Consider the following 27,847-nt stretch of genomic DNA (forward strand, 5'->3'; position numbering starts at 1 on the left):
TTCTCATGAAATCCAAGGAAAAAAGGATATCCATCTATCTTTGATTTTCTGGACTAGAAAATGTGTCTGCCTTGTATGCATGCTGGGTCCTGTTCGCATACATGCTGTAATCCTAACACATGTTCTTGTTTCATTTTTATAAGGACCGGTGGAAGAGTTTGTATTCACTGACTTCTTTACTGTTCCATAAAGTATGCCTGTTCTGTAATCAAAGATTGTGATAAAAAAGAAATGAGCTTAAGGAGTGTAATTCATACCTCCTTCCTCCATATCCCCCATCTACTCCATCCTGCATTAAGGAGTCTGTATTTGACATTGAAAAAGAATAAAAGTTAAATTATTTTAGATTATTTTCTTCTTAACAGACTACCCTGCATGCAGCTAGCTGCTTTTTGGGATCGCATTCCTGTTTTAAAATAATGGAAAATCAGTAACAATTTGCCAGCACTGAACAATGCACCAGATCTATGTTTCGCAAAGCACTAGAACATGTTAGTGGTGGGCAACACTATTTGAGTTTTTGGACATACAGATACCAAATAGATATCATAACACAAGCATCATAAACAACACATTTTGGGAGCATCTCTGCCTTTCACCTTTTGCTAATCCCTTTCTTGTTAGGTGATCTGACTGCTCTTGAGCCAGAACTTGACTCATGGAACTTTACCTCATTGGAAAACCTGGAGCACTGAGTGACACACACACTCCTCCTCTGCTCTCCCTAAAAGACTTACTCCCCTTCCAGGATGACATAAATACAGTAGTAACTCTGCTTTGTGTCCAAGTCAGTTGTTCCTGCACCCTACCTGCCCCAGCACACTAAGGCACAGTCAGAACGAAATTGCAGGGTCTCTCCCTCCAGCTGCAGAAGGGAGAGGTATGGCATGGCCAGGTGGCATAGAGCACTGAACCTAGTTAAGGGTATCCAAGGAAGACAGAGACAATATCATTAGGGTACTGTGCCTAATAACTTTGCTGTCACATACATTTACCTCACTAATCAGTGCATATACTTAATTTAACTGTTATTAAATTACAATAACTGTACTGCAGCTGGCACTAAGCCACAGAAGCATTGATCAAAGAGCATTGGCAGGAAAGGACCTCTTCCTCTGTGCAGAGTGGACTAACACCAACACCAGATCAGGACAGCCATGGCTTTGCCTGGCAAAACCTCAAAAATCTCTATGGCCTCTCTAGATAGCTTCTTCCAGTGCTGCACCAAAGAAGTTACCAGCCTGTACTGATGCACAGGGCTATTCTATCACCACACACTTCTCCTCATTGAGGTTCGTGAAATTTCTGTTAGTCTGGTCCTTAAGTTTCTCAAAGTCCCACTGAACTGAAGTTCTACCTTTAAGTAGAAAGGTTCAACCCCAGCTGGCAACTAAGCACCACACAGCTGCTTGCTCAGTCCCCCCCACAGTGGGATGGAGGAGAGAATCAAAAGGGTGAAAGTGAGGAAACTCATGGGTTGAGATAAAGACAGTTTAATAGGGAAAGCAAAAGCTGCACACAAGCAAAGCAAAATAAGGAATTCATTTACCACTTCCCATCGGCAGGCAGGTGTTCAGCCATCTCCAGGAAAGCAGGGCTCCATCACGCGTAATGGTTACTTGGGAAGACAAGCACCATCACTCTGAATGTCCCCCCTTCCTTCTTCTTCCCCCAGCTCTATATGCTGAGCATGACGCCATATGGTCTGGGATATCCCTCTGGTCAGTTGGGGTCAGCTGTCCCGGCTGTGTCCCCTCCCAGCTTCTTGTGCACCCCCAGCTCCTTGCTGGTGGGGTGGGGTGAGAAGCAGAAAAGGCCTTGACTCTGTATAAGCACTGCTCAGCAGTAACTAAAACATCCTTGTGTTATCATCAACACTGTTTTCAGCACAAATCCAAAACATAGCCCCATACAAGCTACTATGGAGAAAATTAACTCTATCCCAGCCAAAACCAGCACATTCTGTCATTCTCTCCTACTAAATTAGTACTGTCCACAAATTGGACACCTCATCACAACAGACCATATCTGCTGCATGTGCCTGCATAACCCTCCCTAGAGAACTGGGACTCCACTTGAAACCACTGTGTGTGTTTGTTTAGTGGGGACTTAGTATAGAATAAAATCATTAGGAGAAAGAGATCAAAATGTTTCCAAAACCCTGGCAACTGAATTCATCCTAAGTTTTAAGTTTTCAGTGATAGGGAAGAGGGAGGCATGAACAAAACAAGATCCACTCAGATCTCGAGAAAACATAACTTTTTTTCTTGCCTCTGTAAATGTAGCTGGTTTAGCATTTTTAGTACAGGAAAATTCTTTTAGTGTCCTTAAAGAGCACGGGCTTACCCCTGTGCATTGAATTTTGCCCTGTCTCAGAAGCTGCAACAATTACACAATTAATTAGTATCTACAATCTGTAATCAGTAAATTTGAGTGCTACTTCTCACAATATAGGTAATCATGAAGTTGGCATCTGATTTGCATGGATTTCTTCAGTGACAAAATGCAGTAATTTTATTTTGCCATATACATGCAGCATAGAGGAACTCAGCAAAGAAACTATGTGCATGGAATCCCAGGAGGTTTCTAATCACCCAATAAAAGGTGCAGATGAGACTAATTGCTATTTCCATCACACTGTAGTTCCACTTTCAGGGTGTTGTCCCCAAAAATGAAAGCCAAATGATGATTCAGTGAGAGCACAGCACTACCTGATGCTGAAGACAAGGCTTCAGAAGGGATGAAAAACTTTTGCCATCTTTTCTGGTAATATTGCTAGTTCTAATAAGAAAAAAAATTAACTCTCTGTATAGACTTCATCCTCTTTGATTATTAAAGAAGTCTCCAACATATAAAGCTTGCAAGAGTTCTGTGCCTCAGATGTGGAGACTGCTACTAGGTGTTTCTGGGCCATTTCAATTATTCTATCATGTTCATATTCAATGCTGACAAGGTGCTTCTCTAGAAAACATCTATTTTAGAGCTTATACACACAGGCAGTTTAGTCTAGTGTAAAGCAAGGGATGTAGAAGGATCTGTATCTGCAATATGTCATTTATTACAATGATGCAACAGAGAAGTGACTATGATTCTCTAACTGACAGTAATTTAACCTCAAACAAGTATATAGTAGTTATGGTTCTGTGGTTCTGCCTTTGTTGTGCTGCTGTGCAGATGGGTTTGGTCCACTTCCATGCTCACAACCCAAGAGACAGAGAATCTAACCAGCAAACTCGGCACCTGGTCTATGTGCTATGCTGCCTTGTCATGTTATCAGCCGGAGCTATGCTGGGACCCTGGATTTTATCTCCTCCAGGAAGCGGCAAAGAGACAGGATGCCCTGAATGTTTAGCATCAGAAAACTTGGGGAAATTACTGTCTTGCACTGTTATTATAGTTATCTTGCACACACAAACTAGTGGTCCTCTCTGAGTCCCCTCTCCCCATCTGAGTTGCACCCTCTCTATATGAACAAAGCAGCTCTAACATGATTAGTTTTGCAGTAAAAGACCTTTTAATAGCTCATAGTTCCATGACTGAGGGAATGCAGATGCAGGAAGCCAGAAAGATAAGAGGCTGGAGACTATATTGCCTAATTGTGAAGAAGCCTGCCCAGAAATGAGTCAAGGAGAACAACTAGAGCTATTTTTAAGGACAACTTTGTTTAGTAGAAGGCCAGAACTACTTGAATGTTTGGGCTGTAGTGGTAAAAGATCTGGGGATCTCTAGGGAAGGGGTCCTAAAAGCATAAGAAATTCTCCTTCTGCTTGAATAGACCTTATTCCTCTGTGATCAAAATAGTGACCCATTTGATAACTACCCCCGTCTAATCCAGCACAGCCCTAACATGTCCTGTCCTACCCTGCCAAACTGTGTGTGCAGTGATGGACAGTGATCTGAGAAAGCAGCAGGTAATGATCAGGCTCAAATCATTACCCAAGAACAGACTGTGCAAGAGCCCTTACTCACTTCAGCCTTTTCCCCCCTCTGATATCCCATTGTGATCATGGGAGACCAAAGAACTGGGGCTGATGAAACTAAAGACCCTGGAACAATCTATTTGGGAACAGCAATTCTCCACTGGAACAGAAGACTCCATCAGTTTGAAGTTCCCAAACCTGGAGTCAGCCACTGCTCCAGACCTCAGAATTCCAGGACAGCTGTGAAGCAAAAAGACAAATCAACAGTAGACCATGAGGAGTTTTAGAGCAATCCAATAAATGCAGTAGATGAGAATGTTTCTGCATCTGGCATATGCTGGCATTTTCTCCCAACATGTTTTTCACACCTTCTAGGGGCTTAAATACTGAAACCACAGACTTGACTCAGTACCAGAATCATTCATATTTTCTTGTGTTCAAGCAACATAGCAAATTCTGAAACACTAATCAGACAGTAACATACAGTGAGGCTGTCAGCCTAAATCACAGTTCCCTTTACAAAACAATATGCATATATTACATATACTGTGTCCACAGTTTGCTTTGTAGCTGGCTCACATACTTACACTAATCATGCATCTGGAATGTGCATCCATTCACAAACTGTCCTTGCTATTGTTTGAAGCACTTCTGGCCTGTGAATTTTCTTCAAGTTACATCAGTTAAACATCTTGTTTTGGTTAGTTCTCATCCCTAATTACTTATGTATGTCAACATCAGTACCAGCATTCTCAGTGTGCAGCTCACACACAGCTCCTATATAATCTTCCATTTTGAAATTCTCCTCAGCCAGCCAACAAACATACTTGGAGTCAGCCATGCCTAAGCCCATAATTCAAGCACTTTGTGGTCACACACAGGATTTCTAGGCTGTTGGGGGTTTCCAACCTTCTAGGTCAAATACCCCGATATATAAAGGTTGTCCTTAAAAATAAATAAACAAATAAATAGAATCTGTACAAAGTCACCAGGATAAAAGAGAAGATACATCTGGAAAAACCTGAACATACAATTGCCATACAGAAGACAATGCATAAGCTAGGTTAGGAATTTACAGTGCAGCAAGTGACTTCTTGCTAGAAGTTTATTCCATTTCCAAACTGTAGAATCTTCACAAGCTTTCTCTATAGGAAATTAATGAGAGCAACTCCTTGTACTATGATTCTATGATCCTACCTTACTCAGCCACAACGTCTCCTTATAGGCAAGCCCTTCAGCTGAGGTACCCTATGCCATTTATCTAGAGAGTAAGCTATTGCAAATAAAGGTACTATTCAGGCTTGTCTGCAAAGGATAACCAACTCATGTAGTGGAATAGCTGAACTGCTTACAACCACAGTGAAAACATTTACTTGTAATTTAAGTCAGTTTCAGTTAACTTAGAAATTTAACTTAGCTTGGAAAATGCAGCAAGTAAAATATCACCTGATTTCCAAATAATGGGAAAGTCACACTTCCTGCTAACTTTGATAAATTTATTTCAAAAATTAATGGATAGGCCTTTAACATACTCTAAAAATGTCTTCAAGAGACAACAATGTGCAATTCCCCATCTGGTGTCAATTCACACTCTAGTTTACTGAGCAGTAACATCCCCATATGTTGACCAGACCACAGTGGCCACAGAATATTAATGGGTGATAATAAGTCACTATTTCCTCTCTGCCTCTTCATAATTTTTCAAGTAAGATGGGAAGTGAACTGCTGGGACTATATGGTAAATCCCTTTGCACACCTGGAAACACTGCTGAGAGATCTCCAGTCAGTTTGAAGTGACTGCTATAGCCACAGCAGAATTGGAAGAACTGAGACCCAGATTCAATAACCTGAAAACACCTTTACCACTTCCTCCCATATTTCTGTCCAGCCCTATTCCACCATTTTGGTTAGCAAGATGAACCTTTGAGATTCCTTAATGTCCAAAATTAGTTTTGTTTTTTTCTCCTATTTAACATAGAGAGTGTGCGCGTGTGTGTGAGTGAAGGAATCTGTACAATTCTGTTGTAGAAGTCAAGCTCAGCTAGATTCATGTCATGTTTTATTTTTCACCGCAGTCATTTTTTCCCTTTTTAAGACTTCACAGAAGAAAGTGTTAGACTATAACTAATTGACACTTAGTTTTTACTGTAGAGAATGAAAAAGCTATCTCTAATAGAACGGGGGATACAGGTTCCTTATCTCAATAATGATTCATCTTTGCACTTCTGAGTTTTAAAAAATTTCCACAGAAAATGCAAAGAAGTACTTCTAGTACTCATTTAGTAGGTATGTATAAGCTATAAAATTATGTCTTTACAGGCATAGATAAGAGTACATTCCCATATAAATCTAAGCAATCTAAGCAAAAAGTCTACAATAAAAGAGAAAACTTCGACAAATAATCAAAATCCATTCCTCTCAGAAGCATGACATGAAACTTACAAACAGGCTAAGGATAAAGCATGATAGCTTTCCACATCCAAGACTTTGAGCTGATATTGGAGCACAGTGATCTTTCAGAAATTGGTTGTCCTATGAATTAGAGGTATAAAGTCATAAACACTTCACAGATACTTTAAAACAGCATTTGCTAATCATAGTACAGTCTGGAAGTGAAGGGAAGCTGCTACAAGTATACTTGAAATTGCTAATGTACAGGGACCTGTAAAATAAGACATTTAGTTTTAATGTTACCCATCACTTGTGTTTTACTAGCTTTTATTTTTCCTGTATTTTACTGTAATGTATATAATTTCATTTATACTTTTTCCTAACTACCCTCTGTAGTCATTACCCACTTATAAGATGTTTTGAAACCTGTAACTCCTTGCCTAGTAAAGATAAGACAGACCTTGGACAGTCTGAAAAGCTCCCTGAGTACATCCCTAATAGCAGGAACCTAAAGAAAACAAGTGCCTAAGAAGACGCCAGCGTCAAGATAAGTGAATAAAGCTGGTCTAAACTAACCTCCTTGGAACAAACAGGAGCTGAAGGACGGATGAAGTAACTCTATGACCATATATGGACATGAGAAAAGTTCACTAACGGACAGTGTGAGAAAGGCTGTGTGGACCCCTAAGGAGGGAAGAAGATCCTCGCTCTATTTTCACTACGCATGCTCAGACTGTGTAAATGAATTCTGAGAACCCATTAGCATAAGACTGCCTTTTCTAAGAAATCTAATGCATATGTATGCTTTTTGTGTATATTACTCAGAGAATTTTGTTAGTAAGTGTGGCACTTGTGGTGGAGCAATCCCCAGTGCTGCCCAGCGCTGCAATAAAGAATACCTGCTGAACAGTTATACTCAATTCTGACTGTTGAGTGAAGCTCTTTGTTTCAGAAGCATAACTGTATCTGTTATCATTAAAGATGGTCTTGGCTATCACTTGATGTATCAGCCTACCTATAAATTTAAAAAAGAAAAACAAACAACATAAAACAGTTCTCCCTCAATTTGTGACACTTTGTTAGCCCCCTATGAGTACCTAAAATAAAGTGTACCTCTTACTTGAAATTTACTCCTATTGTCAAAGGCTCCATGCACAAATGAGGTTAAAATGTCTCAGCTGATGTGTTCTCTCCATCAGTGTTCCCAAATATTATGGCCCCATTTCCTTAATTCTACATATAGCAGAAAAAGATTCCTTCTTTCCCAGACTCCTGTTTTATCCACATTTATTCCACTTACTACATCTCATCTTGCCTCTCTAGCCTAAACTGCCAACATCCATATCTGATTCTGTGGAAAAGGCAAGGCAGAGACAGATAGTGATTCTGTAAAAGACACTAAAGTTACTCAAAAATTAAATCCAACGATGCATATTCTTTAGGTGAAGAAAATGACCATGATGTATTGTGAGAGACGACTTGTAAAAACAGGTCCTGAAAGAAACAGGCCTGTGAGAAACAAAGACTGAGAAAAACAGCCTGAGAAAGAGATAAAGGATAGTGGGGGGAGTGGAGGCCCTCCAAGCTAAGGAATGTCTCAAACACTCGCAAGTAATTAAACTATAGTCGTGGGGTAGATAGTGTGGAGGTCGAAGCGAAGCTGATAAGGCTGCCCGAATAACACAGGATGCAGCTGGAGGGGGGAGCCCTGTGAAGACAGGACGGCTCTGCTCTGGTGCATCTGGCCAAATTTCAAGGGCCATCTGTCCAGTGAATGACCTTTGCTTCATTATCCACGAAATGCATATTAAAGTTAACACCCCTGAACATGCTAATGAAGACTAACAAGATCATGCTAATTACATCATCCCATGAAACACCTTACCCCTCCCCATACATGGGATACGTAGGTATGTGGGTCAACCTAGGGGACGGACCCAAGGAAAGTGGGTATAAATTGAGGGGGGGCAAGGAGGGGGGCGGTTCGGAGACTGCAGTGAAGCGGAGAAGACAGATGCCTCCTTGAACCCTCTCTGGTGGGACTGATGCAGGAACCCAGACCGATGATCTCTATTTCTACTTCTCTCTCCATCTCTCTTCTTTTCTTTTTCCCCTTTTCCCTTATTACCATTAAGAAATGCAAGGCATACTGTATTGCTTGTCATAACTTGTTATATACTTAGCCAATTATCATGTATCCAATTGTGGAAAATTAATAAATGTCTATGGACTTTGAGACTTGTCTCACTGTTGTCCACTCCTTTGGGGATTTACGAATCTAAGTCACTTGTCTCCCTCGTCTGAGTGGGACGTGACATATCTTTCCACTTACATGTCCTATTAATAACTTCCCCTAAGACTCCTCCCCACAAAATAATAGGAAATAACATACCACATAAAATACCTTCTATTGGAATCCTACCTTCCTCTAAGAACATAAGGAACCATTTATTCTGCCAGTGCATGCAGATGTATTTCCATCACTGATACCAGGGTTTGTGATTCACACAGCGTAGGGGACATTCAGTGTTTGTTTGGGGAGGGGGAAATGGAAGGAAGCTTTTTGTGTAGCAAGGGGGTGTGGTTATGAAGTTCATAAGAGACAAGGTAACTAAAACATACTGTCTGGTCTGGGAGTCTGTCATCTCCTTGGCTTAAATAATAATTTAAGTGTGGCTATGTGGTGGGTTGACTTTTGGCTGTATGCCAGGTGCCCACCAAGTTGTTCTATCACTCCCCTTCCTCAACTGCGTAGGGGAGAGAAAATATAATGAAAGGCTCATGGATTGACATAAGGACAGGGAGATCACTCACCAATTACCGTCACGGGCAAAACAGACTTGACTTGGGGAAAATTAATTTAATTTATTGCCAATCAAACAGAGCAGGATAATGAAAAATAAAAACCAAATCTTAAAACACCTTCCCCCCACCCCTCCCTTCTTCCCAGGCTCAACTGCTCTCCCAGTTTCTCTACCTCCTCCCCACAGTGGCACAGGTGGACAGGGAATGAGTGTTGTGGTCAGTTCATCACACGCTGTTTCTGCCACTCCTTCCTCCTCAGGGGGAGGAGTCCTCACACTCTTCTCCTGCTCCAGTGTGGGGTCCCTCCCACAGGAGACAGTCCTCCATGAACTTCTCCGATGTGGGTCCTTCCCATGGGCTGCAGTTCTTCACAAACTGCTCCAGCGTGGGTCCTTTCCACGGGGTGCAGTCCTTCAGGAACAGACTGCTTGGGCAGGGGTCCCCCACGGGGTCACAAGTCCTGCCAGAAAACCTGCTCCAGCATGGGCTCTCCACAGGGTCACAGCCTGCTTTGGGCACATCCACCTGCTCTGGTGTGGAATCCTCCACCGGCTGCAGGTGGGTATCTGCTCGACCATGGACCTCCATGGACTGCAGGAGAACAGCCTGCCTCACCATGGTCTTCACCATGGGCTGCAGGGGAATCTCTGTTCCGGCACCTGGAGCACCTCCTCCCCCTCTTTCCCTGACCTTGGTGTCTGCAGAGTTGTTTCTCTCACATATTTTCACTCCTCTCTCGGGCTGCTGCTGTGCAGCAGTTTTTCCCCCTTCTTAAATATGTTATCCCAGAGACGCTACCACTGTCATTGATGGGCTTGGCTTTGACCAGCGGTGGGTCCATCTTCGAGCTGTCTGGAACTGGCTCTTTGACACAGGGGAAGCTCTTGGCATCTTCTCACAGAAGCCACCCCTGTAGCTGCACACACACACACCCCCCCCCCCGCTACCAAAACCTTGCCACGTAAATCCAGCACAGGCTATTTTCCCTGTACCCTTCTGAATAAAGATTTTATTTGTGGGATTAATGAATCTAAGTGAAATTGCTTCATATTGACAACTGATTTATGCCATGCACATAATATTTTCTGTCTGCTTTGTTATTTGTCTTTAAGGAATTGAAAGCTTCAGCTGTGTGCATTTGGGATCCATTTAATCTTCCAGGTCTTGTGTTCTTTCACTGCCAAGGAAGTACAGAGGAAAATCACAGGCACTGGTCAAACAGTTGCTGTCTGACCTCATACTCCATTCCCTATCTCTGTAGTACTAACCCAGTCTCTTTGTTGTTCTTAAATTCCCCCCTTGATATGTTCCTAGAATCAACTAAAGCTTTTTTATTTTATTTTTTTTATAAAGAGCTTGTCTTGAATCACACTGATGTCTTCTCTCCTTGTGCACATACTGGAAACAATTACAGTCCCAGCTCTGCAGTTTCATTAGTGTGCTATGCTCAGCGGAAACCCCACTGAAATTAGTAGGCCTCTGAAGATGCTGACATACTGGAGGACTGCAGCTTGCAGTCAAATACTCTTCAATTCTACATCTCCCTGCCTAACCTCTACTTCTTCCCTATGAGCTTAGAGCCAGTCACCAGATGTAATATAAAACTGGGTTAAATTACAGCACTTCAAACACAATAGCATCTGAAAATACCAATGCAAACTCAGATTGCTTGTGGTTATTAAAGACACTACGGGACTTTTTAGCCAGGTTTCCTCAGAAAATGAGGATAGCACATTCATGTCTGCCTACTTCACCCTTCCATTCAATAACTTTTAAATCCCAGTGGCCAATTTCAAGCAAAACTGGCAGAGAGGTAGATGTAGAAACTTAGTATCTCTGAGACAAGCTTCTTCAAAATGTACAAGTGAGTAAAGGAAAGAGGACAAACCCTACAGAAAAAGAGGGACTTGCTTTCTTAATAATTCCACAACAAGATATTGATACTGTAAAAGTCGGTTGGAGAAGAACTCTCTAAAACTCAGAAGTCAGAGTGTTAGAAAGCAGGCATTCTTTATTTCAGCGCTGGGTGCATGGGGGATCTCTCCACCAAACATGCACACCTTAAGCCAGTGAAACCCCGACTTAAATGCAGGTATCTCATACATATCCACGAGGTCTTACAATACAAACATACATATTCATAATGATGTGTAAATAGTCCTAGAATTTTCTGTATTAACAGTCTCTTCCGTCTTGTCTGAGACGTGATGTGTATCCTTGAGATTGATGTCATCCGCTTATCAACATTGTCATGCTTTCCTCCATCTTATCGAAACGTGATATGATGCGCATCCTTGATCGGTGCCATCTTCCTTGGTTCTCGGTTTGATGTGTGATGCATATCCTTGAATGGGGAGTCATCCTTTGGGTTGCAAATCACAGGTGTCCCTCATCTGCGGGGGGGTGGGGTGCAGGTGTCCTCCATCTCCGGGTATGCAGATGTCCTCCATCTCCAGGTGTCAGAGGCCCCAGTCCTTTGTCCTTGTTTTACAATTCAGAAATGCCTTGCTTTTACAGCTCAGAGATGCCTTGCTTTTACAGCTTAAAGGAATTTTAGTTTAAAGTACAATTTAAGTTTACTATAGCTAACTATTTTACAGTTATGCTTAACTTTCTTAATATGCCTATATCAATATCTGTGTTCTTGCAAACAGATTGTGGTGGGTTGACCCTGACTGGATGCCAGGTGCCTACCAAAGCTGCTCTATCACTCCCCCTCCTCAACTGGATAGGGGAGAGAAAATATAACGAAAGGCTTGTGGGTCGAGATAAGGACAGGGAGAGATCACTCACCAATTACTGTCATGGGCAAAACAGACTTGACTTAGGGAAAATTAATTTAATTTATTACCAATCAAAATCAGAGCAGGATAATGAGAAAATCCAAATCTTAAACTAAAAATCTAAATCAAAACCCAAATCTTAAAATACATTCCCCCCACCCCCTCCCTTCTTCCCAGGCTCAACTGCTCTCCCAGTTTCTCTACCACCTCCCCCCAGCAGCACAGGAGAATGGAGAATGGGGATTGCGGTCAGTTCATCACATGTCTCTGCCGCTCCTTCCTCCTCAGGGGGAGGAGTCCTCCCACTTTTCTCCTGCTCCAGTGTGGGGCCCCTCCCATGGGAGACAGTCCTCCACAGACTTCTCCAACATGGATCCTTTCCACAGGCTGCAGCTCTTCACAAACTGCTCCAGCGTGGGTCCTTTCCACAGGGTGCAGTGTGATAGATTAGGTGAGTTTGTTCACTAAAATGTCAACAAGATAAAGTGCTTGTTTACTTGACAGGATATGCTGGGGCCTCTTGGCGGATGAGACCCAGATATCCGTTTAGTTTGCTCAATCCATTCTTACAAGTCTCCATCCAGAGGTATACTTTAACTTGCTTAATCAAGCCCCCACAGGTCTACAAAAAAAACACCAAATAAGGAAAAGAGTTACTGAGAGGACCAAATAAGGAAGACTGAGAACCTTCATCCCTGCGACCCCCTAGCAGCAAGACGAACATGCGCAGAGTATACCGAAAGAAACCACGGCAACCAGGAAGAAGGCTGTATATAAAAGGGACTGTAAAAAGGGAAAAGGTGCGCCGTTGGTGGAGCGGACACTCCCCGGCCGCCCAGCGCTGATTTTGCTCGCTAACTTTGCTTGCTGGAATTATAATAAATTCTGATTGGGTTAGAAACTTTTTGGTCCCGTTTCTCAACTTATAACAATTTGGTGCCGTGACTCGGATGGAAATATAGTGGCTGGACTTGGGCAGCAGGGAAGGCGCCCCACCATCCTTTGGTGGTCCTAGCTGTTCCCAAAGTCTCCACACTTTCCACTGACGAACCCAAAATCTAAAGTAGTGAGCAAAAGGAACCGGTAGACCCCGTAATCTTTGTGCACAAAAGGTCCGGACGAAGACACAGGACGTGTAAGTATATTTGGAAATCCGTTCGGTTGGGGTTGGTGATCCTGAAGCGTGGCATGTGAGAGGTTCCAGTGGAACCAAGCGAGTGTGGACCCTCAGTAGTGCGGTTCCCATAGCCCGCGAGGGCGTGGGCCACGAACCAGGGGAACGTGTGTGAGTGAGAAAGACTGCGCTTCGGAAGATGGGACAGGGAAAAAGCAAGCCCCCTGGTCCCATGGGTGGAGGGCCCCCTGTGCGGTTGCCCCCTATCCCGCCTGATAGTCCCTTAGGATTAATGTTGACAAATTGGAGGGACTTTTCAAAAAGCAAAGGAAAGAATAAAGCAAAAATGATCCATTTTTGTATGGAAATTTGGGGAGGTCAGAAAATTAAGGAAGAACATGTTTTCTGGCCAATCTTTGGGTCTTTTGAAAATTGGGTATGTCAGGCCCTAAACACATATGTTAATTCCAAGGAACCGGTTAATCCGGAGGAGAGTGATTATGCTAGTATGTGGATGGGATCGGGAGCCAAAAGCTATCTGTTTGCCCTAAAAGAAAAGGGGGGTGGGAAAAACAATAAGAAAAAACGAGACAAAGAAGAGGTTCCCTTATTACCCCCACCTTATATACCACCCCCACCACCTATTGCCAATCCACCACCCTCAGCCCCTGAGGAAACTGAGAGCGACTCTGGAACTTCCTCAGACACCCCCAGAAGTTCCAGAAGGTGTCGCGGATGAAAGTATTGACACAGTAATATTTAGTAAGAAATCTAGGTTTATTAATAACTAACAGCAATTTTTTATTATAAAATAATTCAGAGATACTAAAAGAAAGAAAAGCGACTTATTCAGATTCTAAAATGACAAGATTCACACTAACTTACTTAACGGTACCTTTATATATATATACACATGCATGCACATAACAAAATGGACAAACATACAGAAACAAAGGTGTTTAGATTCAGTAGAATGAACACAGAACGGACATACACACACAGAAACAAGGGTACGTACCCACACACACACACACACACACACAGAGTAAAGAGAAGCTAGCTCAAAGAAAATTTCCCTCTCGAGTTTAGAGTAAATACTCACAATGCCTTGGCATTCCTCAACAGGCGATAATTGAGACTCGAGCAGGGGACTTCGCCCTGGCCTTCCGTCTGGAGCAGACGGCACCTTAAGGGTTTGGTACCTGAGAGGCATCCCAGCTCAGGGGAGATGCTGGTCACAGGCCCGCTGCGATCCAGGAGAGCTCAAAGGGTCTCCCTGGTGGTCGCCATTTATAGGGTCCAAGATAATTGACTTTTGTCAAATACCTTCTGGTGCCTTCCAGCAGTTACAAAAGAATTTGATTAATGTGCGACTCTGTTATTGTTCCCATTTGACCACATCCCAGGCACAGGTGTGCCAGGCCCTTAGGAGTTGATGGGCCATTTTAACCATTTCCGAGCAATTGGGAGGGGCAGGAGCCAGGCTCGTTAACATTGTCAGTCCTTATCTCCACAGACTGGTGTATAGCTCGGGGAATGTGGGTGGAATCGCACCTAGCACCAAGCAGCCCAACAAAGAGGGGCGGGGGGGGGGTGGGGTGGGGTGGGTAAGGATTGCACCACCACAGAAGGGCAACTAGGAGTCAGGCAAAACAACAAAAATTATATCCACTCCGGGAGATACCAATGGGGGGACCACAACCAGGGATAGGATTTGTATCTATACCCCTTAACTCAGGGGATGTTAGGGAATTCAAGAAAGAAATGGGAAACCTGATAGAAGATCCTTTGGGGGTTGCTGAAAGGATTGATCAATTCCTAGGTCCTAACACCTATACCTGGGATGAAATGCAGTCTATTTTGAGTATACTATTTACTGCAGAAGAAAGAAATATGATCAGAAGGGCCGGAATGAGAATATGGGATGCCCAGCATGTACAAGGTCCTCTTGCAGATGAAAAATGGCCCCTACAGCGGCCAAATTGGGACCACCAAAACCCAAACCACAGAACTCACATGCAGGACCTAAGGACTATTATTATTCAAGGCATCTGAGAATCTGTGCCCAGGGGGCAAAATATAAACAAAGACTTTAATGAGAGGCAGAAAAAAGAGGAAAGCCCCACCGATTGGTTAGAGAGGCTGAGAAAAAGCCTCCAGATGTATTCAGGATTGGATCCGGACACCCAAGTGGGACAGGCATTGCTGAAAACTCAATTTGTAGCCAAATCTTGGGATGACATAAGAAAAAAATTAGAAAAGATGGACAATTGGCAGGACCGGGGGTTAGATGAGTTATTGCGAGAGGCTCAGAAAGTGTACGTTCGAAGGGATGACGAAAATCATAAGAAGCAAGTCAGGATGATGGTGGCAGCTGTCCGGGAGGGACAAAAAGGCCCAGGGAATCAGACACCTTCTCGTACACTAGGAAAATATGGGGATTTCCTAAAAGAAAATCCCAGATTAAGGACAGAAAAAACTGAAGGAATGATAAGACGAAGAGAACAGGGCACCTGTTTCTATTGTGGTGCCCGAGGACATATAAAAAGGGAATGCAGGAAGCGGCTGCGGGACAAAAAAATGTTCAAGGAAGATTAGGGGTGTCAGGGGCTCTATTTGCTGGGGACCCAAAAACATAAAGAGCCCTTGATAAAAGTTAAGGTAGGTCCCCAGCAACAGGAATTCGAGTTCCTGGTAGATTCAGGGGCTGAAAGATCCACTATCCAGGTAATGCCCTAGGGTTGTAAAGCGTCATCTGAAACGGCCCAAGTTATAGGAGCCAAGGGAGAACCCTTTGAAGTACCAATTATTAAAAATATAGTATTTGAAACACATTCCAAATTTGGGATGGGATCATTATTATTAGTCCCTGAGGCCGATTACAATTTATTCGGTAGAGATCTAATAATAGAATTAGGAATTAGTTTGGAAGTAAAAGATAAAGAACTAAAGATTAGGTTATGCCCCCTTCGAGTGGAAGATGAAAAGGAAGTTAACCCAGAGGTATGGTATACCCCAGAAACAATTGGTAAGCTACAGATACCTCCATTTTCAGTAACCATTATTAATCCGGAGGTACCTATACGAATCAAACAATATCCAATTCCACCAGAAGGAAAGTGGGGGCTAAAGCCTGAAATTGAAAGGTTACTTGAAAGAGGCCTTTTAGAACCATGTATGTCCCCCTTTAACACTCCCATCCTACCCGTAAAGAAATCAGATGGGTCTTATAGATTAGTGCATGATTTAAGGGAAATTAACAAAAGAACCGTAACTCGATTTCCCGTAGTGGCTAATCCTTATACCTTGCTTAGTAGGATAGGGCCAGAAAATCACTGGTATAGTGTAATTGATTTAAAAGATGCCTTCTGGGCTTGCCCCTTGAGTGAGGAAAGCCGAGATTATTTTGCCTTTGAATGGGAAGATCCTGAAACTCACCGTCGACAGCAATTAAGGTGGACGGTCCTACCTCAAGGATTTACCGAGTCACCGAATTTATTCGGGCAAGCATTGGAGAAAATTCTCCAAGAATATGTGGTAAATGAAAATACCACCTTGATCCAGTATGTGGATGATCTTTTAATTGCAGGGAAGGAGGAAGAAATAGTAAGGCAAGAAAGCATTAAATTATTAAACTTCCTGGCTCTAAAGGGACTGAAGGTATCACGATCCAAGCTACAATTTGTGGAAGAAGAAGTTAAATATCTGGGGCACTATTTATCAAAAGGAGAAAAGAGAATAGATCCCGAACGAGTAAAAGGGATATTGTCAATACCCCCTCCCACAAATAAAAAGCAGATAAGACAATTATTGGGTCTGGTCGGGTATTGCAGACAATGGATTGAAAATTATAGCAGCAAAGTAAAATTTTTGTATAATAAATTGAGCCAGGATAACCTGCTAAAATGGACCATGGAAGATGAACAACATTTGGAACAACTGCGAAAAGATCTTATAACTGCCCCAGTACTAAGCTTACCTGACCTAAAAAGACCCTTTTCCCTCTTTGTTAATACTGATGAGGGAACTGCCTATGGAGTCCTTACCCAGGACTGGGCAGGAAAAAAGAAACCAGTAGGATATCTGTCTAAGTTACTAGACCCGGTTAGCAAGGGTTGGCCCACCTGCCTACAAGCAGTAGTAGCAGCTGCGCTTCTGGTAGAAGAAGCAAATAACTTTTAATGGAGAATTAAGGGTTTTATCGCCTCATAACATTCGGGGCATCTTGCAGCAAAAGGCAGAGAAATGGGTCACAGATTCTAGGCTTTTGAAATATGAAGGAATATTGATTGATTCCCCAAAATTATCCCTGGAAGTCACAACCCTCCAGAATCCAGCCCAGTTTTTGTACGGAGAACCCTGGGACTCACAGTTGATACATGATTGTTTCATAACCATAGAAAGTCAAACTAAAATTAGACCAGATTTGGAAGAGGAAGAACTAGGAGAAGGAGAAAAATTATTTGTGGATGGCTTGTCACGAGTAGTGAATGGGAAAAGAAAATCAGGATATGCAATAATTAAAGGACCAAATCTCAAAGTATTGGAATCAGGACCATTAAATCATTCCTGGTCAGCCCAGGTGTGTGAATTATACGCAGTGCTAAGAGCTTTGGAATATCTAAGAAATAAAGTGGGAACTATATTTACTGACTCTAAGTATGCATATGGAGTAGTGCATACCTTTGGGAAAATATGGGAAGAAAGAGGATTAATAAATTCACAGGGAAAGGACTTAACCCATCAGGAACTAATAGTACAGATATTAAAAGCTCTACGGGGTCCCAAAGGAATTGCAGTGGTACATCTAAGGGGACATCAAAAAGGAGTGGATATCCGGAGTAGGGGAAACAATGTAGCTGACTGAGAAGCAAAAAGAGCGGCCCTAGAAGACTGGACCCCAGTTGATACTCTTAGCAACGATACCTCAGAGGTAAAGAAATACAGATTGTATAGCTTTACCCTACAGGAGAAAGCTAAATTAAAGGAGATGGGCGTAAAAGAAAACCAGGAGGGACATTGGAATCTCCCCGATGGGAGAACTATTCTACCAAAATCACTTTCACTAGAAACTTTGCAAAGGTTTCATGATCAGACTCATTGGGGAGTACAAGCATTAGTAGACCAATTTGCTACTAAATATATGAGCATTGGAATATACAATTTGGCAAAACGAGTAGTAGAAGACTGCCTAATTTGCAAAAGGGTCAATAAAACCCAAGTTAGAGAGAGACCACTGGGTGGCAGACAGCTTGCCCACAGACCATTTGCTAACATTCAGATAGATTTTACCGAGCTACCAAAAGTGGGAAGATATAAATATTTGCTAGTGATAGTAGACCACCTAACTCATTTTGTAGAGGCTTTCCCCACTGTTAGAGCAACTGCTCACACAGTAGTAAAAACACTGTTGGAAAACATAATACCAAGATATGGGATGAGTGAAGTTATTGACTCAGATCGAGGTCCCCATTTTGTGTCCAAGATAATACAGGAGGTTTTGGTGGCAATGGGAACAAAATGGGAACATCATACCCCATGGCATCCCCAAAGTTCGGGGAAAGTAGAAAGGATGAATGCAGAAATTAAGAAACAGCTCACCAAACTAATGATGGAAACCCGGTTATCCTGGGTGAAGTGTTTACCACTTGCACTACTTAATTTGAGAACTAGACCTAGGGCTGATCTTGGGATTTCACCTTTTGAGATGCTATACGGAATGCCTTATGATTTAGAGGAACCCCAAGACCATCCTAGACTGAGAGACCAGAAATTAAACTCTTATGTTATAAACTTAATGAAATATCAATATGAATTATGGAAAAAGGGAATGGTGGTGCAAAGACCTCCTCTGGACCTGGCTATTCATAAAATTCAGCCAGGAGACTTGGTATTAATTAAATCATGGAAGGAATCATCACTAACCCCTCAATGGGATGGACCTTACCTTGTATTGCTTACCACAGAGACTGCTGTCCGAACTGCTGAACGAGGTTGGACCCATGCCCGCTTAATAAAAGGACCTATCACTAACTCTTCGTGGAAAATCACCAGCCCGGTTGGAGACTTGAAATTAAAATTCCAGAGGACTTAATGGACTTGGACCCTTACAGGATTGAGTATTTACCTAACCCTTATTACTTAGATGATGGACTTATAAGTAATGATAATGTTAGAATAAGGTGCGGAAATAAGTACTGTAATTGTCATCCCTTTGTATGTTATACCTGTAAGGTATGCAAGGAAAGGTGGTGGACTCATTGTGTTGAAGGATACCCTCCCCGAGGGGTTTGCATCTCCTGTTATAAATTGCAAAGGGAAATCACTAATTGGACATTAACCTGCAAAATATCTAAAGGAGAATTAACCTCGGGCTCAAAAGAATGGTGGGATATATTTACAAAAGGAATTGAACCAAATTTTTATTGTTATCACCCGAATGAACCAAGGCCTTTTGTAGCGGAAATCACTGAGAGCCTCTGTCGTAAGCTCATCAGTAAAGTCCGCTGTGACGTTCCTGAAATTAAACATACAAATTGGAGATCCTATTTTACGAGACAGGATCTTAGACGGCGAGCGTTTCCTCCTGAAGAGCATCCTTGCTGCCGAGAAGATGGTACACCTCGTGGCTCGAAGCACCCGAGTCGACGAGCGAGGCAGAGGGAAAGACGACTGTGGAGGAAGGAGCCATCCAACTGGAGCGTTGCTGAGATGCTGGCAGAATTACCACGGGATTGGTAAAGAAAAATGGGTGAATAACATACTTTTAACCCTGTCTGCATTTCACAGGAACCAACCAGGAGGGAATCTGGTACACAGGGGAACATCATCCCAAACCTTGCATATCATAATTGTAATATTGTTATGGCTAAAATTAAGTTATTGTACTGCAGAACTGGAAACACACCAACCTTTTAAATGGTCCCTAACCAGACTAGATGGTAAAATCTTACGTACATCAACTGTACCAGGGGCTCCAAGCTTCATTGTAGGATTATGTGATCTAACGGGAATAGACCACTGTGGTAAAATTTTGAATTTAACAGGATTTTACATGTGTCCTAGTTCCAACCGAGGGAAACCATATTGTAATTACCCTGGCCATTATTTTTGTGCCTATTGGGGCTGTGAAACTATCGCTTCTGATTGGGCTCCAGGAGGGGGACCAGATCAGTATCTTAAAGCAGGATTTGGTCCAGCTGGGTGTACACCACCTTGGAAAGGTCCCTCAGGAGAAATGCTCTCTAAAGGAACATGTTCATATATATATATTAATATAACAAAGCCAGAAGACCCAGGGTGGATCCTGGGAAGAACCTGGGGAATTAGACATTGGGAACCTGGAACAGATCGGGGAAATCTTATAACAATTAAGAAAGAAATTGCACTTAATGAAACCCCAGAACCCATTGGGCCAAATCTAGCAATCTCTACTATTGATGTTAAAAACAATACCACTGATAACCAGGAAAATTATACCCAACCCACTAATTTGACCTCCTAAATCAGTATATATGAATATAGTACTCTATGGAAAATTATGCAAGCTAGTTATAGGATATTAAACAAAACCAAACCTGAGTTAACGGAAGACTGTTGGTTATGTTATAACATTAGGCCACCTTTTTATGAGGCTGTAGGAATGACTGCTAAAGCTAAAAGAGTAAATGGAACTAACCCTGCACAGTGCCTGTGGAAAAAAGGAAAGGACCAGACACAGGGACTCACTTTGTCCCAAGTAACAGGTAAAGGGAGATGCATTGGAAAGGTCCCCACCCATAAAATGCATCTCTGTGGAGCAAAAATATCAAAAAACGAGAGACCTGCACAGTGGCTGATTCCCGCCGCTAACACGAAATGGATATGTTCAAACATTGGGATCACCCCGTGTATATCTCTTGTTGCATTTAACGAAAGCAGTGAATACTGCATTCAGGTATCAATAATACCACGTATTACTTACCATTCTAGCGAATATATTTATGATCAGCATAAAACCCCTGAACATCATTTAGTAAAACGAGAACCAATCACTGTCCTTACCATTGCTACTCTTCTCACCATCAGTGGCATAGGCGCAGGAACAGGAATCGCCTCCTTAGTAAACAATCAAAAAGAAATGAAGGCACTCCGAGTATCGGTAGACGAAGATCTCGGTAAAATTGAGCAAGCGATTGATGGATTGGTAAAGTCATTAAGATCCTTATCTGAGGTAATAATGCAAAATAGAAGGGGATTAGATCTCTTGTTACTACAACAAGGAGGATTATGTGTAGCACTCAAAGAAGAATGTTGTACCTATGCAGATCATACAGGGATAATAATTGATACAATGACTGAGTTACGAAAGAGGTTGGAACAACGGAAATGGGAAAAAGAAGCTCAACAGAGCTGGTATGAATCTTGGTTCAATTATTCCCCTTGGCTAACAACTTTACTTTTGACTATAGCTGGCCCCCTGCTGTTGCTTATTTTGGGATTAACTTTTGGACCATGCATTTTTAACAAACTAATTACAATTGTAAAGAGTCGTTTGGAAGCTGCACACTTAATGCTTGTTAGAGCTAAATACGAACCACTCCGAGAAGATATAGAAATAAAGGAAAGCCTGATTTTGAGTCAACAAGAATTAAAAAGGTTTAGTGAACAAAATGAGAAATAGAAAAGGGGGGATTGTGATAGATTAGGTGAGTTTGTTCACTAAAATGTCAACAAGATATAGTGCTTGTTTACTTGACAGGATATGCTGGGGCCTCTTGGTGGATGAGACCCAGATATCCGTTTAGCTTGCTCAATCCATTCTTACAAGTCTCCATCCAGAGGTATACTTTAACTTGCTTAATCAAGCCCCCACAGGTCTACAAAAAAAACACCAAATAAGGAAAAGAGTTACTGAGAGGACCAAATAAGGAAGACTGAGAACCTTCATCCCTGCGACCCCCTAGCAGCAAGACGAACATGCGCAGAGTATACCGAAAGAAACCACGGCAACCAGGAAGAAGGCTGTATATAAAAGGGACTGTAAAAAGGGAAAAGGTGCGCCGTTGGTGGAGCGGAGACTCCCCGGCTGCCCAGCGCTGATTTTGCTTGCTAACTTTGCTTGCTGGAATTATAATAAATTCTGATTGGGTTAGAAACTTTTTGGTCCCGTTTCTCAACTTATAACAGCAGTCCTTCAGGAACAGACTGCTCAGGCATGGGTCCCCCATGGGGTCACAAGTCCTGCCAGCAAACCTGCTCTAGCGTGGGCTCCTCTCTCTCCATGGGTCACAGGTCCTTGTTGCAGAGACTCTCAAAATAAAGAGGACAAATACTTTAAAAAAAAATTTATTTTAAGTACAATCAATTGGCACTCTAGCAATCATTAATAAACTACAGAGTCGAATGTCCATGAGAGAAAAACTATTACTGCACAGTCAATTTAAGGAATTCCTATGATTTAATGATAATCCAAAACATTCAATCATTCACCTGAAAAGTGAGGGCTCTCAACCTCAAGGAGTTTCCTTGGGCGGCATCCAACCCAGGGGGAGAGTCCTCAACTGCAGCCACGCTGCTCCAAAGAGGACTGGCTCAAAATGGCTCCCCAACAGAACTCCATTTATACCCGAGCCAAATCTGATCTGTGGTCAGTATCAGCTCTTATTGGCTGAGGGTCCCGATTACCGTAGAACCCTGCGAACAAAGGTGCGAGAAAAGAATCAGCAGCCACTATGTCTCAATGGCAAGAAAGCCCCATCTTCATCGAGGTGGGTGCACTTGCCACAGTCCTTCCAGGAGCCTGCTCCAGCACGGTCTCTCCATGGGGTCACAGCCTGCTTTGGGAGCATCCACCTGCTCCGTTGTGGGGTCCTCCATGGGCTGCAGGTGGGCATCTGCTCCACTGTGGACCTCCATGGGCTGCAGGGGGACAGCCTGCCCTCTCACCATGGTCTTCACCATGGGCTGCAGGGGAATCTCTTCTCTGACGCCTGGAGCACCTCCTCCCCCTCCTTCTTCCCTGACCTTGGTGTCTGCAGAGTTGTTTCTCTCACATATTCTCACTCCTCTCTCCCACTGCAGTTGCACAGGTTTGGGTTTTTTTTTCCCCCTTCTTAAATATGTTATCACAGCAGTGCTACCACTGTTGCTGATGGGCTTGGCCTTGGCCAGTGACGGGTCTGTCTTGGAGCCGGCTGGCACTGGCTCTGTCAGACATGGGGGGAAGCTTATGGCATCTTCTCACAGAAACCACCCCTGTAGCCTCCCTGCTACCAAAACCTTGCCATGCAAACCCAATACACAGATGTAACCTTCATTATGGAGAAACTGTTTTGCTTTTTTTTAACTTCGTCTATTTCTCAATCCAGAGTGTGTGACTACAGAGTTAACCTTCCACATATGGAGAATCACTGAGCAAGTGATGGATGACTGGCTCTTCAGATACTCTGCAATAACAGCATGCAGGTGTGAACTCCCTCATCCCTATGAGTTGAACTGGTACATCAGCCTAAGCAACAACAATGACACTTTGGTGTTTGCATTAACCGTTTAATTAGAGGTGGCTTAAAGCCTTAATTCTTTTCCACTGCAATTTCCAGCTTTCAAACACTTGATTTACTTTCTGAACACTTCACAACACCTTTCCAAAATTTGTACTGGCATCTGTCAAAACACCTAGTTTGGTTAAAGCTTGAAATACTTCATTGCAAGTCAGACTTCTGCTTATTCATGATATAGTTTATAACACAATCTGCATAAAGCCTTTTAAAAAATCTGCTGACACTCAAATTGTTTTGTAGCAATACAAGTGATAACTTAGATTTCCCTTTATAAAAGTGTAATCCAAATCAAGACCTTTCCATACAAAAATTAAACCACTCAGAATTTCTGTCCCAGCATCACTCCCCCATTATCTCTTTGAGTGGTTTCACAAATAGGACCAAGCAATGACAGCAGAAGGAAACTCATCCAGAGGAGCAAGTTGCAGGTAGCAGCACCCAGCCTCCTGCTCTGGCTGGGGCAATCCATCCCCTCCCTAGATGCACAGCCGAAGGGCTGTTGAGTGACCATGGAGAGCTGTTGAGCAGGTGCTGAAGCTTGCCCCCTCCCTCGTTGGTCCTGTGATAGTGGAACTGGGCTGCCCCTTGAGCAAGTTGCCATGGGCTGCTGGATCTGCTGCACTGTGGCCAGAGTCATGGGGTTGCTCATGGGGCTGTTCCTTGTGCCTGCTGTGCTAGTGAGCACCAGCCTTCGTTGCGGTACCCCGCAGGCTGAGCCCAAGAAAGAGCTGGCTGAGTGGGAGACAGCCTTGGACACCTTCCCTGAGGACTCACTCTGGCCCCTACTGCAGTGGCTCCGCACGACTTGCCACCAGCTGCAGCTGACCCTCAACCAACTCCAGGTGGTGCATGGTGCTGGCTTCTGTTTTGCTGATTAAGGATACCAATTAAACTCGGACACCAGAGTGAAAAGAGTAGGTGTATTTTACTAGAGATAACTAAATAATGTAACAGAGTAATACAGAAAACATGGAGTGAAAAAAGGCAGAATAATGCACCTAAAGCAACAAATAGGAAAATACAGGGTAATGCATCAACTCATTACTACATGAGAGAGAGAATAGGTGCAGCTTGACAGGCACAGCCAAGGATGTCGTTGTTCTGGCTTCAGGCAGATATGGTGGTTTCTTCGGGGACAGTTCATCTCCTTCAGAGCGTACTCCTTCATGGCGACAGGATGTTGAGGCCAGGTAGTGGTAGTGGTGCAGCAGCAATGTCCAGACAAGCACAGTCTAACACAGTCTTTCACACCACTCCGTGGCTTGACATTGCTGTCCTCGTGGTGGCACGAAGGATAGAGATATAAAGAGAGAGAGAGAGAGAAAGGATAGAAATAGCACGCAACATGATCACTAATAATATTTTTGGCTAACATATAACTAATAACATCTTTAACAGATATATAAATTTTCCATTAATAAACATGTAACTAATAATATCTTTAACAAATATGAATATCTTCAGTTAACAAGCATATAGCTAACAACATCTCTAACAAACATGTCATGCTTAAAATTAACTAACTTTACAAAACCAAAACATTCTACAAACCGATTTTAAGGTTGGGAGGAATTAGTAGAAGAACACAACGGCAATTTACATGGTGGACATTTATAAGGACAAGAAATAAGTATTCAAAGAGCAGTTAAGATAATAGCTAACAAAGTTAAGGCTATAAAGTTAATTGGAATCACCACTAACATGTGATCCATTATTTTTCCGCGGTTCTGGCAATGTACCACTGAGTGTTTGCGGCTCTGGCAATCCACGCGGTCTGTTGCCCTGGTTTGCCAAACTTGGGGTCAGCATACGCAGCAGGAAAATTGGTTTCCACGCCCCCTTATCCTAAAGCACATGCGTCATCTGGGCCTAGAAACTTCTATCCCAGATTCAAACAAAGGTAAATGAGTAATAACACTACAAATAACAAATAAAACAATATTAATACTAACAATGGTTAACAACATTTTAACCAAACATATAATAAAAGTAACAGTAAAAATAACCATGTCAATAATATTTTAACTAAACATATTTAACCAAAATGTGTCTGAGGCTGGGCCTAAGGATGTGCTCCTGGTCCTTGGGAATTGGGGGAAGAAGGTGGTTGTCTACATGAATAAGTACAATTACAAGACAGTTTACATGGACACTGACAAGATGAACACTTACATACCACAAGAGAAAATATAGCAAGAGCTAACAGAGCAACCTCCACAAAATTAAGTATCAAAAGGGGATAAATCCTGGTTGTTGTTGTCAATTGTGGAGCCGAAGATGGTGGTCTGGCTTGCTGGAGCTGGGGTCTGCCTACACAGCAGGAAAATGGATTTCCACGCCCCAGCCCAGAGTGCATGTATAGTTTAGGCCTTGAAATTTCCATTTCGCCTTCATGGGCCCAATAATGACCTTTTAAAGCCCAGGCCCCATTAGCAAAGGGACCTTCCCCTGATTTGGTATCTAGTGTTTGCTCATAATACTGGCAACAGAATGACTTAAAACCACAAATTCGTTTTCCTCCCATTCTTGGTTAACACTTAGGAAGCCAGAGCTTTCCCCGGAACCAAGGGAGAGGAGAATGATCACCCAAAGCAATTTTGCAATGATAGACAATACATCCTAGAAATATTAATAAGACAATGAACATCAACACTATACAAAAATTTAAATTTACATAAGGATCCCCTGTTGTGACTCAGGATATCTGTCTCCGGGGGGTTTTACCTGCAAGAAAAAGGAAAGAAAAGCTTCTCGGTCCATTTTGAGAACCGGAAGTGGGTTATAATTAGAAAGATGGGATAATCCACCTTGTATTAATTTTGTGCTCCTTTCCATGAGCATCTTTGGCTTTCCAGGTGTACTTGTTTATTGGGGTATCCAATACCAATGGTACTGCTCCCACCATGGGGAGTTCGACTAAGACAGGTTGTCCTGGAAAAGGAGATGGATTTCTGGGGTGGTCAAGGCCATGTGGGGCTGGCATGATTGTTGGAGCCTTTGGACAGAATGCTGTGATCTTTGGGCATCCATTTAATGACACATTTAACTCCACTTCTCCTTTCTGCAGAGGCCATAAATCTAAAGCCTTTTGAATGGTTTCTTTAGCTAATTCAAAAGCAGCTTGCTGTTCATTTTCCCATTCAAATTCATATTTTTTCCCTATCACCTTATACAAAGGGGTTAAAATTTGTCCCAAATGGGGAATATGTTGCCTCCAGAAGCCGAATAGTCCAATGAATCTTTGAGCTTCTTTTTGTCTTGCGGTACAGCAAAATCTAAAAAGTTTTTGTTGGGCTTTAGGCAGTGTTTCTCAATGCCCACAATGCCACTGAATTCCTAGAAACTTCACCGTCTGAGACGGTCCTTGGATTTTTTCAGAGTTAATTTCCCAACCCTTCTGTTTCATGTGATTTACCACTAATTCAAGGACTTGTTGTACCTCCTCCTCATCATTTCCTTGATCAAAACATCATCTATATAGTGACTTAATTGTGTGTGAGGAGGCAGCTGTATTTCATCTAAGTGTTCAGCTATAATTCTATGACAGATAGTGGGGCTATGCAACCACCCTTGTGGTAATCTACTGAAAGTGTATTGCCGGCCCTGCCATGTGAAGGCAGATTGATCCCAATGCTCTTCTGCAATCAGGATGGTAAAAAATGCATTAGCCAAATCTATTACAGCGTACCCAGTTCCTGGATGTTTCTGAACTTTTTCTATTAAAGTGACAGTGTCTGGCACAGCTGCTGCAAGCGGTGGAGTGTGTTTGTTTAGTTCTCTAAAATCATTCTCCAGGATCCATCACTTTTCTTGACAGGTCATATCCGATTGTTCCACGCTGTCGTGGTCGGCTTTAAAGCTCCTACATCTAATAAATCTCTAATTGTCTGTGATATCTCTTCATGTCCTCCCGGAATTCTATATTGCTTCAATATGACTAACTTAGTTGCAGCCGGGATCTGCACAGGAGGCATTTTCACTTTACCGACAGTAACAGGTCTTGCACTAATACAGGGTTTAACTCCAAACTGATACTGATCATCAGAAAGACTTAAAGTTAGTCTTTTTAGAATCTCTATACCTTTTATATATCCAGGAATGGGGACAATCATGACTGAATATAATTGTTTTGGGAGGTTTCTTATTTTCATTTCTATTTATGTTTGTACAGCTATAATTTATTTTCCTCCTAAACCTGTAATAATTACAGGTTGTCCTTTAAATTTCTTGGGATTCCAATATATTAAGGAGGCCTCCGCTCCAGTGTCAATCAGGGTATTTACAGTTTGTGGG

General features: G+C 42.6%; 1 long non-coding RNA gene across 1 annotated transcript in view; it reads left to right on the top strand.

Moving 5' to 3' along the window:
- Positions 1–12,343: 12,343 nt before the first annotated feature.
- The window catches only part of LOC141917721 (uncharacterized), a 91,887-nt gene continuing 76,383 nt past the window's right edge, over positions 12,344–27,847 (top strand). The window contains exons 1-3 of the long non-coding RNA XR_012621416.1: positions 12,344–13,034; positions 18,980–21,407; positions 21,861–22,142. This is a non-coding gene — a long non-coding RNA (uncharacterized LOC141917721). The remainder of the gene's footprint in view (positions 13,035–18,979; positions 21,408–21,860; positions 22,143–27,847) is intronic.

This window comes from Strix aluco, chromosome W, assembly GCF_031877795.1.
Source record: "Strix aluco isolate bStrAlu1 chromosome W, bStrAlu1.hap1, whole genome shotgun sequence".
Lineage (NCBI taxonomy): Eukaryota > Metazoa > Chordata > Aves > Strigiformes > Strigidae > Strix > Strix aluco.